Genomic DNA, 16,521 nt, shown 5'->3' with positions numbered 1-16,521 from the left:
TAAGTAAAAAATCAATAAAAGAAAAAGGAAAACGAAATGGGAGAAAGAAGAGGAAGGTGTCGCAGAGACGACAGACGTGAGGTCGTGCGGAGAACTGTGCAGAAGTTGTCGCTCCTCAGATAACGGCGCAGATTATAGACCCCCAACCTAGATCCTTTTGCTTTTCTTATACAGAGAGGTTTCCTCACGCCACTACACATTCGTCTGGATGAAAGTACCCCGTCGAAACGGGTCAAAAGTCCTGTGCAGTGTGAGCTTGTCATGAAAGGCTATACAAACATGCGGTGACGTGCGGAGGTCTTTGGGAGTTCTGTGATTGTCCAAATGCATTGTCAAGATGCAAGTCCAGAGTTCCTGTTTTTCTTTGGTCTATGTCTGCGTCTATTATTGGACGAGGAAGCAAGACTTTTGAGCATTTCCTTACATTGTGATGATACAGATCTCAAGCATTGTTCGAAATTATTGGACAGATTTCACAGTTCACTATATTACTAAAGTGACATAATTTTTTCTGATTGGCTACTTTGCTTCATGGTGGGCCTGCATCTGTAGATGGATTATTTTCTTTGGAAACATGTGTCACCTGACCATAATCATTCTGTATTCTATAGATACACCACGCAATCCTCTTGTTTTCTTCAGAATCAGCAAAAACAGGAGTTTGCCTTGAGCCTTCATCAGCATATTAATTGTGTAGAATTTTCCTGAGATTCCTGATTGAAACGGCCCCATGTGTTATGTGAATCAGTTATATGTCAGCAGAACTCCACCCCCTCGCCCCAAGATTATGGAGGTTTATCGTTGAGCGATATCCACTTACAGCCCAATGCAGTGTGCTGTTTCTGCAATCACATGACTTGTGGACATTCTCCAAACCACAAGCTAAAGAAAAATTTGTTTGACTACTGTTATGTTTTTTGAATGAGATAAGTTGGTGCTTGTCATGACCTTTACTGCTAATGCTAAACGTCGATGGATTTTTACAGTTAAAAAACAACAGTGTGTTTTGGTATCTCAAGCTTGACCTATCGTAGGTTTTGTAGCCTTCCTCCCTGAATGCATAAATGCACTGCAAAGTTAACACTACACCTAAAAAAGACAACCATGTAGACCTTGGGCTTCAATATTTTCCAAATAATACTTTGATTATCATCTTAACAACACTATATTCAAGGTATCAGCATCAGATTGATCTATGAGTTTACTCCTATCAATTCATGCATTCATATAATGCTAAATGACCTCATTCCTGTTGAAATGATTGCATTCATTTGTCATGCATCTATCTGATGAAGCATTACCTCTGAATTATTTGACCAACCAATGAATTTATTTAGGCATCCGCTATTTGATTAAATCATGCATTCACTGACGAATCGTTGCACTTTGATGAATGTATGTATTCCCCTCTCGAAAACATGCACTCACTCTCTGAATCATTCTTGCATTCACTCTTTGATGAATCCATGCATTCCCTGTGCCGATGACTCCATGCATTCATTCACTCTCTAATTAATGCATTCAATCTCTGAATTCATGCTTTCACTATCTGATTGTTTCATGCATTCACTGGGCTGATGAATCAATGCATTTACACTCCGATCAACGCGTTTGCTCTCTGAATTCCTGCATTCACTCCCTCTGTGGTGAACGCATGCATTCTGTGCTCGCCACACCTTTAACAGAATCAACCAGCGACTCACTACTCCCTCCACACGCACTTCATCTGTCGCCGCCAGATCCCAGCGTGACTGATAACATCATTACTCTAGTACCCATACGCATATTCCTCACTGTCAACCACAACTCTCTCCAACAAGTTCATCATTGGCCCTGCAGCAATGCGTCGTCAGTCAGTCACAAACGCTGATGCCACTTTGACCTAATTCTTAAATCCATCAATTAACTATGTTTAATCAGCAGTCATTGTATATTTGAAGGTGGTAGGACGGAGGTAGATAGGTTGGAGAGAAATACTTAATGCTATCTTATTCCTATCAAAATGCCAGAAGAATATGGTAATCACACCGAAAACTTAGCAGTTGGTCAAGTTCATTGTATTTATTTTTTTCCTGGGCTTTCGGGGCTGGGATGTTGACTCACTCAAAAAAATGTCAAAGCTTCGGGGGGTTTCTTCATCTCTGATTGAATTGATCCTCTGCACTTAATCATTACAGATTTTAATGAATCACTGAGCTTTAACAAGCGACGGATAAAGGCATCTCAAGTCTGTGGTTGCGTAACTGCCGGTACTATGCATTTCTCAAACTGTTTCCTGTTCCTGTTCAGGCATTCCATGATATATTTGTAGACGTTTTATGTTCCATCAACTTGCTTTGATGTGAACCCTTTCGGTTGATATGATATGAGCCTCAACGCAAGTATTGAGGGACACACACACGCAGACTAAAAGCTAGTAATAGTCCAATAAAAAAACGATGTACAATGCACCGGCCCATTATTAAGATGTAGCCTTTGAATTCAGTGCTTTGAAGTTACAATTGAAAATGGCGCCTGTGTACAGCCCATTATGTGCATAAATCACTTTTATAGAGCCACCAGGCTTGCCAATGGCTTGCATAATACAAGGAGAAAAAAAACACAGTATAAAAACAATGGTTCACTGTCTATCCCAAGTTAATTTAAATGATTGGAAATAAAATGTTAATGCTGTCGAGTGCATGTGATCTCACATTAACTGTAGATTAGTGATAATAATAAGGATTGGATTATGATTGGTTGGCTAGGCTAGCATTGTAAATTGGCCTAGATTCCAGGAGGAACTTTAGCACTAACCAAAAACAAGCAGCAATAGTATACTTGCCCACACACCATTTGATTACGAAGCGCTCAAACTCAAAACTTTTGCTATCCAAAGAAGAAGACATTTAGGAGAACCTTTTACAAGAAAAACTTAAATCTCCCAATACCTTTTGTGTAGTGGTTCTTGGGTGCATCAGCCCCAAAAACCAAATGGGAACAAGTTAATAAATCTGCCAAAGGGACGAGGAATGGGCCAGCAGATCTTTTTAATGAGAACTCCCATCATGATAAATAGTCCATCTTGGCCCGGTTCTCTGGATGGCAGGGCCCAGACCAGCGTGGGAACCTTCTCCCAGAACAAGGACACCAAGGGCTACCAGACACGCAGGACCTGGCACTACCAATATTTGTTTCCATTCATTACAAACTGGCGCTGTTTGCTCCATCTCAACCAATGGCAATGCTTTATTACGATTATAAGAGAGAGGGAGCGAGAGAGAATTCCAAGGTGTTAATGAAAGATTGGCCAGATTTTGGCAGGACTCAAGGTCATCCAAACCTGACCCTCCTCTGTCCTGTTAGTGCTGGACCGTTCAGCCTTTTCTCTCAGGCTGCATGAGACTATCAACAGAATGAAGACCTGTCTCTTTAAAATTGACTCGCATCAGTACCCCTCCCCCGGGAAAACACACTGATTTAATCCAGAGTATATTTCAAGGTTACCTTGTGCAACAATTTCCAACTTTGATTTGTTATTCCACATTTTAAAGTGGTTCTTTTACATGAGACTTTGTCTGTGTTTTGACGATTTTCCCTTTTTGTTCGTTAAATAGGTGCTAAACTTGAACTATGATTTAACTATTCAGTTACAATGAATTTGTTCCTTACGCCAGGAGAAACTAAATAATCAGGATTTTGATTAGAGACGCTAGAGCAGGTCCATTGGTTTTCTGAAAATGCCTTAAGCTATTTGGAGATTTCATAAAATGGCTATAAAATAACTAAGACCCAAGGTGAGAAACACCCTTTTAAATGAAATGACAAAGTTGTCCCATGGGTTCCTTCTCTCATTTAGCAATATTGGATCATGAGCTCAATATGATCATTAGTTTGACAAATTGTCTGCCCTCTAGTGGTCACAATTAAATTAGTAGAGCCTTATGTAGCCCTCTATTTGTTTGTGACAAATGCAAACAAACACACACACACACACACACACACACACACACACACACACACACACACACACACACACACACACACACACACATAAAGTAACCACTTTATCTGGAATACGAAAAGGTGCTTGTAGGTAACCTTTTAAGAACTATTATTGAGTGTAATTTGTTAGAAATTAGAGCCAACTGTCATCCATTTGTGAGAGAAATGCTGTTGGAATATTTTTTGAGGACCGCAGCTTTAAATGTACCTCTAATCTTAAGTAAATTATAGTATAGTGCATCTACCACTGTAGCAACCATTGTATGTGTCTGTAATGTGGTAAGTACATCTTAGAGTACAGTTATTCATAATTCATTCATCCAGGGTGGTCAAAAAATCAGCACGTATCATGTTCATTGCCTTTTTGCCTTTGTCTTTTAAATGATGTCTATTTTTCGTCTTGTTCCATTTTGCAATGGTAAAAGAAATTAGCCTGATTGTTGGTTAAGAGCACTTTTATCACAGATGCAGTCTCAAGGGGCTTCAAAGGCCCTCAAAAGACAAGAAAAAAAGACCTTCAATTAACCCACTATACTGTCTGGACTTACTGATTATTGTGCCAAAAAATCGGGCATTTTGCTTGCCGTCTGTACACCATTTCCTCTCTGTCTGTCTGTCTGTCTGTCTGTCTGTCTGTCTGTCTGTCTGTCTGTCTGTCTGTCTGTCTGTCTGTCTGTCTGTCTGTCTGTCTGTCATTATGTCTGTCTGTCTGTCTGTCTGTCTGTCTGTCTGTCTGTCTGTCTGTCTGTCTGTCTGTCTGTCATTATGTCTAACTGTCTGTCTGTCTGTCTGTCATTATGTCTAACTGTCTGTCATTATGTCTAACTGTCTGTATTTTAATAAGATCGGACCGATGTTGACACTGATGTAGGCATACGTTTCGGTCATTCTCTATTGTCTGATAATCCACCTTTGACCTCAGGGTTCTTAGTAGTGTCATGGCCGTGCAGAACCTGGTCTAATATTAATAACATTATCCTCCTCACCCTACCGGCTTATTCACATTGATTAATGAGATTGTGTTTGCACAGTGTAATTCCTTGATAAATGCTCCTCTCACCTATTGTACAAGACGAGTGAAAACGGGACAAGAAACGTGGAGTTAACTTGTCTTCGCTGTAGAGAGCTTGATAGTAATGGTTCCTATATTAAGTGCACTGCAGAGACTTACATGGTCCAGATCTAGAAGGTCCGGATTCCAGGAAATCCAAGCCCTCCCCTGTCTCACATTCTCTACCGAGACACTATGTTTGTGAAAGAGAATATTTTTGCATGTTTCTTCTGCTTTGGGAAAAACATTGGAGACAAATCTTCCATGGCCTTGCACATTTTTGGTTATAACTGAGTTTGATCATTCAGTTTTGTTTTGGGTTTCACTAGGGCTGCAAATTTTCATAGTTGATTAATCCATCGATTATTTTTAGTATCATCTATTATATAATTAGATTTTTCGCAATCTCAGAATTCCGCCAACCCCTCTGTTGCCCCATCAAGAGCTTGCTCCTCCAGGATCCAACAGAAGAAGTGATCCAGCATGTCATGAAAGTTTCAAATGACTTCCCCCTCCCAAGACAAAACTACTGAAAAAAACACTTTGGTCACTCAGACCAAAGGGGACAAGCAATTGTGTCACAATTTGACAGAATAACCTGTTAAATCCGGTTGCTCTGCAACACTAACTCTTCGCTGAGAGAACCGAGCAAATTATTGCTGTCAATTCGTCTCAGCCAAACCTCTGTTCATCTGAAAACGTAAAACTTTGTTGTTTTCTGCCCTTTCATGTCTTGCCTTCTTTTCGTCTGTATGTCTCCTGATTTACTGACACAGAAATGGATTAATCATCCCCGCCAACTGCAGGGGGGAAGGGTGCACATCTGTCTTGTCAAACTGTGAGGGAGTCTGCCTTGGGTCCATAGGAGTCTTCGCAAAACATCCTGCACTACTTCTGTGAGCTCTGCTTGACTGATCCGGCCCCCGTTGCCCTCCTTCACTTCATGAGGAGACGTTATGGAGCATGGCTAAATGGAAATAGCAACTTCCACACATGTGTTAGAAGAAAACTAGCCGGTGAAAACTGGGCAGCTATAATGGATCCTTCGTTTATGGATTCGTAAAATTGACTTTAATGGGAAGTCGCATTGAACATTATAATTTATCAACCTCTAATGACAACTTTGACGGCATTGTCCATCTTCTGGTAATGAAGTGGTGTGAGTTATCTGCTTTGTGGCTTTCATAGGCGCTTCAGGGAAATGCTGGATTCCCCCCCCCCCCCCCCCCACACTTCCTTAATGCCCGGTGTGACGGCATATCTCTGTGTAGCAGGCCATCGTTTATGTGTTGTTGCTATTTTTTGGCCAACACTGCATTCTGAAATGCATGCTCTGTGGAGTAGATAATTCATGAGTTGTTCTTTTGTGTTTTTCTTTGCCCCATCCGCCTGGAAGTCGTATTCTCTGAGTTGTTAATTACCATTTCTAGATAAATTAGAATTATTTTGGGTGGACCGTTATGGGCATGAATGTACCGGTAATTATTTTGGAACTAGTGGTGTTTTGGGGGTTAGGGTTAGTTAATGTTCGAAATAGAATAAATCAACAATCATTTACTGTTTCATGTCTACCAGAGACAGGAAAGTGAAGGCCAGTGGTAATGTTTTTTGCCCCACTAGCAGAAGGTTAAGCATCCTTCCTCCAAAAGCCCTAACCCCTATCTGCTTCTTAATGACATGTATGAAAATAATATATATGTTTGCTTTGGATAATGGCGTCTGATAAATAATAAAAACAATCTTTGAAATTGTTATTTATCCGAGCAATTCAAAGTTTTGACCTGTAAGCATGTGAAGTTTTGAACGGTTCTAAATTGGCATGACAACTTCATCCTCCCAGAGCAAGGATTTGTCATGTGCTGATGAGCTCTGAGCTCCAGTGAGTCACTGCCCTCCCGTGGGCTTCGTTACAGCACACATCTGACCTTGACTGGAGCTGCTCCATCTAATGCCATCTCTGCAAAATGCTGCATTTAATGATCAACAGCAAACTGCTTCATTAACACAAAAACAAAAATATATATATTTTATTGGATGTTGATATCATCGTCGTCGTCGTCGTCGTCGTCGTCGTCGTCGTCGTCGTCGTCGTCATCATCACCATCATCATCCACATAATTTCGCATCATCACATTCTGCCCAAACAAACCCAAACATGTTTTCATGAAGGAGCAGAACAACTTAAGTGTATGGAGTGTGTATACATTAAAAGCATATCTAAAGAGAATATAAATAGCCTGGAAACAGACAATTGGTTTTATCTTCGAATAGCCTACATCAAATCCAACCACCTATCTTCAATCTTTCCCTAGCTTTAGTTCTTCTCAGGGACCCATTGTGAACTGTGACTAATTACATTTAAAATCTAGCAGGCAGGTATTTTGTCGACTTTCTGGTTTGCCTTTCGATTCCGTCTCGATTGCTTTTGCCTGTCCTTGGCATGCCCCGCTACTTCTGTTTGAATTTTAATGGCTCGAATTTTCTGGACTGTATTTTGACCACTTGAATATGTAATGAATATTGTATTTACAATATCTGGAACTTACATTTTTGTATCTGAATTAGTGAACATTGAAAAAATTATATTTGAATTTAACAACTTGAAGTGCCATATACATTTCAGATGGCCTTGTTTTCAAAATAAAATATTTCAATGTTATTAATTCAATGGTGTTTACATCTCTTCAATACCATATGTAAGTTATTTGCCTCCATACAATAGGAGCATTGTTTTCAACACTAAAGTCCCAACCGTCTAAACTCTGTTCCCTGTGTCCCCTTGTGATTGTCTCCATTTTAAACTCTCTTAATTGGTCACTCTTTACGGCCTGTTCAGTTACTAACACAGCAGGGGGGGTCTCTGCGCAGAACAAGCAGTGTTTAATTAAGAGGCGTTGATGCGCCCTGCGGGGCATCTATAGTTACCATGGACAACATTAATGTGTTGTACCCATGCAACTAAATTGGTTATGATTTGCAAACCGAGCCTGTACTAAAGTATCGATGCAACTGTAGTTGCTAGATTTTATTACAGTTTTGTTAAGGCTTTTTAGCCACATAAAAACACTTACAATATATACCGGTAGCTAAATTGTGTATTAACTCTCATTATGTCAACACACAAAAAAAGTGCTGCGTTTTACAACTTGAGAGAACATTCAGATATTCGTTCATTTGGTCAGCCTAGGTATTTTAATTTTCAATTCAGGACTCCAATGCTTCATATTTTTGGCAGATCGATGGACACATAATACCTCTTTTAGATTACATGTTTGGACAACAGAACAATGTAACACTTTGTTGAGCATTGAACATTAGATGTTGAATGCAGTCCCCCCTATTCCGGTCAAAGCCCAACCCCTTCATAGTAGACTTGTTGTGCGTATATGAGCGATATGGGCATCAATCCTCCTAGTTATTTTGATGATAAAATGTATCAATGCACTTTAATAAGCTTTATGGGAGGGGCTGGGTAGATGGAAAGATTTGGCAGATGACGTCACTTACATCTGAAGCCTTCTGCACAGATTACAGTTAAAACGTAACTCGCACTAATGGGGAAACATTCCCGTATCCTTATGTTATTTCTAAAAAATAATGGATATCCGATATCCAAGGTTCAAATGGCCAACTGTTGTTTAGCCCAATACAGGATATTATAGCCAACGTGTATTCGATGGACGCCTGTATCTATTATAGAGAATGTACAGGCATAAAATAACATTATATAACGACTCCTTTCTGCCCTCTTAAAGACTCTTAAAGATCCAATACCATCTTGTTTTTATCAAAGATGGTGAACCCCTTGATATGTATAATGTTTCTATCCCTGCCTTTTGTGATTAGCAAGTTAACGGCACAACAAATGTTGTTGATTATTTGACGGTTGTCCATCAGTTGCTGATGCTTTCTGCACCCTGGTTGTGCGTGCCTATCTGCTGTGTTGTTGCCTAGAAACCGGTCTATATTATATATTTGAATGTTTATCTATCATTACCATTAACACCATTTGACATTATTGAGTAGGTAGGAATTGAGGCATCTTGCTCAATTATGTTTACAGGGAGACTGCTGACATAAGGTTTCAAACCCTGAAGCGTTTTGCAAACACCGCTAGAACATGCAGCTCCATTTAATAATTGAATGTCATTGTTTTGTAGAGCCAAGCTATTATACAATGGTGATTTGCCTATCGAGAAAAAATATTGCAGTGATTGATGTCTAGTCTAGTAAAGAAAATATTTGTTGCTATTGGAATTAGCAGAAGTCTATATTAATAAAATCGGTTTCCGTAATTTATTCATAATGTTTCACTTATTCATGCCAATATGTTCTAGAAAGATGACATGTGTCACTGTGCATATTATACAGGTCGGTCCAGCTAAGAGGAAGGTCTGAGCCGTCTCTGCTAGGGGCTGAGGTACAGCCTTGGCGCATGTCTCTGTGCTAGGCACTGAGGTACAGCCATGGAGCATGTCTCTGTGCTAGGCACTGAGGTACAGTGATGTAGCATGTCTCTCTGCTAGGGGCTGAGGTACAGTGATGTAGCATGTCTCTCTGCTAGGGGCTGAGGTACAGCCATGTAGCATCTCTCTCTTCTAGGGGCTGAGGTAGAGCCATGGAGCATGTCTTTGTGCTAGTCGCTGAGGTACAGCAAGAGCATGTCTCTGTGCTAGGGGCTGAGGTACAGCCATGGAGCATGTCTCTGTGGTAAAGCTCTGAGGTTAAACCAGAGCCATGGATTATGTCTCTGCTGGAGGCTAGGTATTCAGCCTTAGACACAGAGGAGTTCTCCTGCTCCACTGTGTCTGGATGATGCCTGGCCCTGACACCCTCTCCGTGGCACAATGCCATGCCTGCCAGGATACCTATCCCCAAGAGAGGAATTATAGAAGAAAATAGCTACTGAATTATATCCCACTCAACCCCAGTTTTCCACAGATTAAGTAGGTCTACGCTTCAGTTCGGTCGCTTTCTATTCTCTCCATTTGTCTCTCGCTCTATCGCTGCCTCTCTCTCTCTCTACCTCTCTTGAACATTTCTATTATCTCTGCCTGTCATTTTTATGATATAACATAATTCAACACATTTGGTCTGTCGATGGCCATAAACAGAAAGGAGGAAAAGAGGGGGAATAGCACTTTGTGGAAATCATTATTTAAATTGAGTGCCTTCCTTATTCACCCAAGCTCAACCGCGATGGGATCGTATGAATATCCTTGCAGTGACATGCCCTTGTTGAGGACGCCATTAAATGACTGTCAGACTATTTTTGAATGTTTACCTGTACAAATTCACATGTGCACTGGACCATAACAACAACCACCGGAGTGTTGCAGAGATTGGCATTAATAACAGGGCCTGCCAATAACGCATAGATACACAAAAACAAGAAGGTTATACACAGGTGGAAAATTGATCTCAAAGGGGAAAAAAGGTAGTATGTGCCTGTAGGCTTCCTAGTGCTAGATACACTTACCCCTATCTGCACCATAATGACCTGTATCCAAATTCACTAAGTCCCTTTGGAATGGTGTGTGTGCCCTTAATAGAAAGCCAAAATGACTGTTGCAGGTGGACATATGCAAGGTCTATTCAACAGGTGGCCTGCAAATCATTTTGATCTGGGCCCCAGGTTATATGTTAGAATATGTCCAATCCGAGGCAATTTTCACCAAAAAAAAGGCGGTTTCTCTGTAAGATTGAGAGACAGTTTAATTATCTCAATAGGAAACTGACCTGCTTTGACCTGCGCTGACGACCTGCCCATTACCCTGCAGGCTTTCTGTGCGAGTGCCGAAATCTTTCTCTGCTATGGCAACGAACTTTGATATCTAAAATATCGTTCGACACATTGAAAAGGAAAAAGGTAGACACCAACGAGGTGTTTGGACTATGAAATGGCTATTTAGTAATGTGGGACCAAAGCCCATGTTTATGATCTGCAACTAGGCGGCTACCGCAGTAATCCAATCTGGGAAGACGGCATCACATATCACTCCAACCTTAATGGAACATACCTGATGTGTTCGGATGCTCGTCACCAACAGAGGGTTGCTGTAATGGCCCGGTGCTATTCACAACATCAGAGTACCATACCGTGTACCAATGCCTACCTCTGTGCGGCATGAATAATTGGAACTCTTCAAAGATTCTGGAAAAGTGAAAGACTGCATGCCAGTTGCCTTGAGATGATGACGTTAAAAAATAAGCAGAGGTGATGTTGCTGGCTGGGGACGAGTCCACAGACCACAGTGATGTAGCAGAGTTGTACATGTACAACTCTGCTACGTTCTTGAGTAGCGCTGCTTTATTTGACATGATGCTATTTCATGTGTCTGCTGGAACTCCTCGTAGCAACAGCTGCATCCACCATGTTTCCCTAGATCTCTACCAACTCCATCTCTGCTAACTGGTTTCCTGACATGTGCCATTAGCTTCACCAAGGAACCCTCAGGACTCTCATTTGCCTTGTAGACTCTCTCTGCCCTTCCCCATTTATCTTGTTTGTCTCTCTTTATTTTTCTCTTTTGCCCTCTCTTTCTTTCTTTCTCCTCCTTTTGGCCCCCGATGGATGCTAATCAATTTGATCTGCTCCTTACACCTTCTTCCAGCACCAAGTCCCCATCACCCACCCATCCATCCCCCACTAACATACACCGAACGCAACCTGGCTTCCCCGTATTCTGCAATTCAATTCAATTTTATTTGTATAGCCCTTAATCACCATTACAGTCTCAAAGGGCTTAACAGGCCAAATATTTGTGACACCCCCCTTTACCCATGCCCCCACACGGGCAAGAAAAAACTCCCTTGAATCAGCAAGGAAGAAATCTTGAGAAGAAACGCAGTGTAGGGGATCCCTTCTTCCAGGGATGGTCAGGAGTGCAATGGGTGCCACAATTGACATACAGGTAAATACATGCAAATCATATTAAAATGGTGATGGGGTTCTGGCTGGTTATCCATGAGGAGAGTCCAGGCATCCAGTCCAGTACTGTTAATACCTTAACCGCTTCTCATTTTTCTTCCACCCTCCCTGCTAGCTGACACTTATGCATCGTAGCACTTTATGATTGGAACGGTGATCATTAAAATACGTCCAGGGTCGGGGTTCAACATGCTGCACTCTTCAGCTGGTCTTATCGGTCTTCCTTCATTAAGAACGTCTTCTGAAACAAGTTGCACATCTTCAGTTTGGTCGGGATATAATAGGTGGATTTCGACTACCAGCTATAATCATACTTGAGCAAGATGCCCTTACCTCAAGTAGATGACTTTCAGCAAAACAAACCCCCCCCCCACCCCCACACACTCACTGCCACTGAAACATCCCAAAAAATGGCTACATCCAGTGCAAGCTCAGCGCGCTAAGCTTCTGAACCACCTATTGTGCCATGCCATATTCAGCACATCATTAGTAAGCTTCCCTTAAATAATGCTAGGGAGATACTTTGGTTACAAAAGCTCTGCCAGAACGTCAACATTATTATTATTTCAAGACCTTGCGTTTTTACGATTGATGTGGACACCGCAGATGAGCTTCAGAGACGGAGGCTGCACAACATCTGTTCCGCAGAGGGGTTTCGCCTTGCTTGACATGGTGTTCCCTGGGGCTCGATCTCTGTTGCTTGCGACCCTTTCAAATCGGCAGGGACTAGCGACCCCCTTGTTCCCTCTGACCTACTTACACACACACACACGCACGCACGCACGCACAAGACACGCACACACACACACACACACACACACACACACACACACACACACACACACACACACACACACACACACACACACACACACTTCTATGTTTCTTCATCTACAAAGCACAGGCACCTAGCACAAGAAAGTTAGCAGTATCACCCCCACATGGTGGGATGCAACACTATAAGACCCCGGGTGCGTTACTATGGTAATGCATTTTGAAAACTGTATCCATTAAGCAGAGACCGTATGGACTTCGGGGACATAGAACCTATTTCTGGTGGATTTAATGAGATAACATTTCTTTTCGCTATTATTTAAAAAATAGATACTTTTTGGAGGCATCGTTTTTAAATCCTCTCACTACCCGGATTTCGAGAATCACTGCCCTAGGTTGTGATGTGCTTACTGTCAGGCTGAAAGAATCATTATTTCTGTCTGCATTGAAAACTTCTGCCTTATTCTAATGCAATGGGCACGTCAAGTCTATTGCATAGAATTCAGTTTCATTTCAAGGGTTTAAATTTTATGTTAAAATCCCAGGTTAATTTTTGACATTTTCTTTGTGCAGATGTATATCAGTCGTGATTTTTGTTCAACTCGACTCCTCTCGCTGTGTAGAAACGTTCCAAAATTGGGTAGATGACCATCAGTTGATAACCATTATAATCCAAAAAAGTGTTTAGCAGCTCCCAGAGCTGTCTCTTTATTTTTTCCAACCCAGGTAAGCACACACAAATTGCCCTGGCTAAGTAGTTTTCTACAATATTGGCCACAAACAAATAAAGCATAAAGTTTGGATTCTGCATTTACACACCAATGCGCATGCTCACAGACCTAGAGACTGAGACAGCATGTGCTGTTCTGTGTAAACACAGAATGCTTATGCTCCTGCTAAGGCTGCGTTCAATTTAGTTAAAAAGACACAGCGTCCTACACTTACCTAGCCACATAGCATTTCTGAGAATAGTAAAGTACTCACAATTCGGCAAGGAACCATAACTTATTCACTCTGAAGCTAGGGAACAAGGCAGTTGCTAATCAAACTGGCTGATTAAAACTGATTAAAGAAATATGCAATTATGTCTCATCGCTTTGTAGCTCAAGGTTAACTAAAAATTACACCTTATATTCACCTTTTGCAGGGAGAAATAATGTTTTTTGTTACAGACTAAAAACCTAGGGCGCTTTGCGACTAAATAAACACGATGCACATTCAAACCAAATTAAAGTTATAGTTGAATAATGAGAACATCAAGCTTCAACTTGGTTGAAGAGGGGTGTTTTTGACCTAGTCCTTGTCCATGGATGTGGAGATGAATGCCTTACGGCGATATGTCTATTGCCCGGTGTCAGGGATGATAACCAATGAGTGAAGTGCGGTGACCTGCATGGGCAGCCATTGGGCTGTTCTAGGGACACCCTGTACCGAAAGTTCCCTAACTTCTTATTTTGTAATTTATCCATTGCTTTCTCTGTGGCCAAATGAGGTGTATTAATCTCAACCCGACAGGGAGAATGAAACATATAGTTTTTTTCAAGTGTTGCAGGAGGTTTAGTATAAAGTTGGCTTGAGAAAAGTCATTTTGGCCTTTTCTAGCACCTTTTTACTGTATAAATGGATGCCAACATCAGCAGTAAAGCTACTCCTTGTGCGACGAGGTGGAATAATTCATACCGTTTTGAAGGGTGTTGAAAACTGCTCAAGAAGGGTGGTTAATCGAATAGCTCGGTGGCATTTTAATTCATAGAAACAACACATTCTGCATTTTTATGAATTGTATTATACATTTCTCAATAAAGGAACATTACATTGTTATTACAATTCTATGTGGTTGTAGGAATAAGCGTTCAAAAGTTGTTCAATCAATTGCAATAATTTCTGCTGATCCTTGCCCAGCCACTATTACATGTAGTGGTTCACATGGGAAAAGCTAATCTAATGTGGCTTTGCGATTCAGTATTGATCCAGTCTGTGCCAATCACCCATGAAGTTGGAGGCTGAACATGTACACACAAACATTGAAGAAAAATACACACTGATGTGATATAATTGAATCTTTCTACGTTATTACTATTATTTAAACTCATTTGTTCCGCTCATCGTAATGAACAACTCGAGAAAAAAAGAAAAAAAAGTGATTCACATTCTAAACACAACACATTCAATAATAGAAAAGGGGTTTGAATCAATCTTCGTGTTCAAACCACTGATCACTGGTAAAATAGCTTATAACAGTATAGAATATGTTTCGGATTGACAAGGGCAGATATATTTACCATATATTTTCTGTTGTGTTTTTGTCGCAGTCTGACGTGTTGTTTAGAAGTGACCATGTCAAGGTTATCGGGAGTGTGATGAATGCACTTGTGTGCGATGAGGGACCCGACAGAATAATTCTGAGCGGTGTCACCTTGACCCCTTCTTGTGCTTGTGCTAGTCCACAAACAGCAATCTTTGAGCCAAAGATACACATATTTATTTATATTTCTTCATCGGAGTTGGGTTGATTTATACTCAGCTTTTCTGCAATGCCTTTATTATTTTATTTATAGTCTAGTCGGCTTTTCTTTTCAAGCTTTGTAGAACTAGTCGTGGATCCCGACCCCAGAGACAAACCACTAAATCAAGACCTTCCAGAGGTGCTGTCACGTTAAAATTGTACCGGGGGCGAAATTTGTACCGGCCTACGTCATCGTTTGTTTACATCCTGACAACCTGCCAAGCAACAGACGACGCGATGCAGAAAACATGTTTCCAAACGACGAAATAACATAATACAGATAGCGGATCGCTATCTATATTATGATAGATAGCGATAACACTTGTTTTTACTTTATATTTGTATTGTATTTAATTGTTTAATCAAAACAATAAAAAAATTTGCCCACGAAACGGGCGATCACACAAATGACAAATGTTTTGCCCGCGAAACGGGCGATCGCGTCAAATGACGCGTCAAATGACGTAGGAAGGTTCTTGAAACATAATACAGATAACGGATCGCTAGATAACACTTGTTTTTACTTTATATTTGTATTGTATTGAATTGTTTAACTTGTTTGTCTTGTCACGCTCAATGAAGGAGTGCAATGAACGAGCATGACAGTTCGCGAATGTTCAAGAACCTTCCCCTCATTTGACGCGTCATTTGACGCGTCATTTGACGCGATCGCCCGTTTCGCGGGCAAAACATTTGTCATTTGACGCGATCGCCCGTTACGCGGGCACATTTTTTTATTGTTTCGATTAAACAATTAAATACAATACAAATATAAAGTAAAAACAAGTGTTATCGCTATCTATCATAATACAGATAGCGATCCGCTATCTGTATTATGTTATTTCGTCGTTTGGAAACATGTTTTCTGCATCGCGTCGTCTGTTGCTTGGCAGGTTGTCAGGATGTAAACAAACGATGACGTAGGCCGGTACAATTTTCGCCCCCGGTACAATTTTAACGTGACAGTGCCCTAGTGGTGTGCGTGTGTGTGCGTGTAGCGTCTGCTTAGTAAGCCCCCAGGCTATCTCCTTTCCCTGGGTTCCCTCTGACTGAGGGCACTTGGGAGATACGCAGGGATGTTTGAGTTGTCCAGCCCACACGGTGAACTTTAGAAACTTAACACTGTCTGGGAGTGGAGTTCCATGTTAAGTTGAAGTTTGAATAATAACCTTTTGAGCTAAGTCCCGACCTTTTGGCGCAATTAGCGAGGTGTGTGTGTGTGTGTGTGTGTGTGTGTGTGTGTGTGTGTGTGTGTGTGTGTTTGTCTGTGTGTTC

The 16,521-nt window shown here is 41.1% G+C and overlaps 1 protein-coding gene across 1 annotated transcript in view; it reads left to right on the top strand.

The window, feature by feature from the left end:
- The window catches only part of gulp1a (GULP PTB domain containing engulfment adaptor 1a), a 61,543-nt gene that overhangs the window by 711 nt on the left and 44,311 nt on the right, over positions 1-16,521 (top strand). The gene's annotated exons all lie outside the window — the stretch shown is intronic.

The sequence above is a fragment of the Gadus chalcogrammus genome, chromosome 20 (genome assembly GCF_026213295.1).
Source record: "Gadus chalcogrammus isolate NIFS_2021 chromosome 20, NIFS_Gcha_1.0, whole genome shotgun sequence".
NCBI classification, from domain to species: domain Eukaryota; kingdom Metazoa; phylum Chordata; class Actinopteri; order Gadiformes; family Gadidae; genus Gadus; species Gadus chalcogrammus.
Note: the sequence above shows the minus strand (reverse complement) of the source record. Positions and strands in the feature narration are given on the sequence as shown.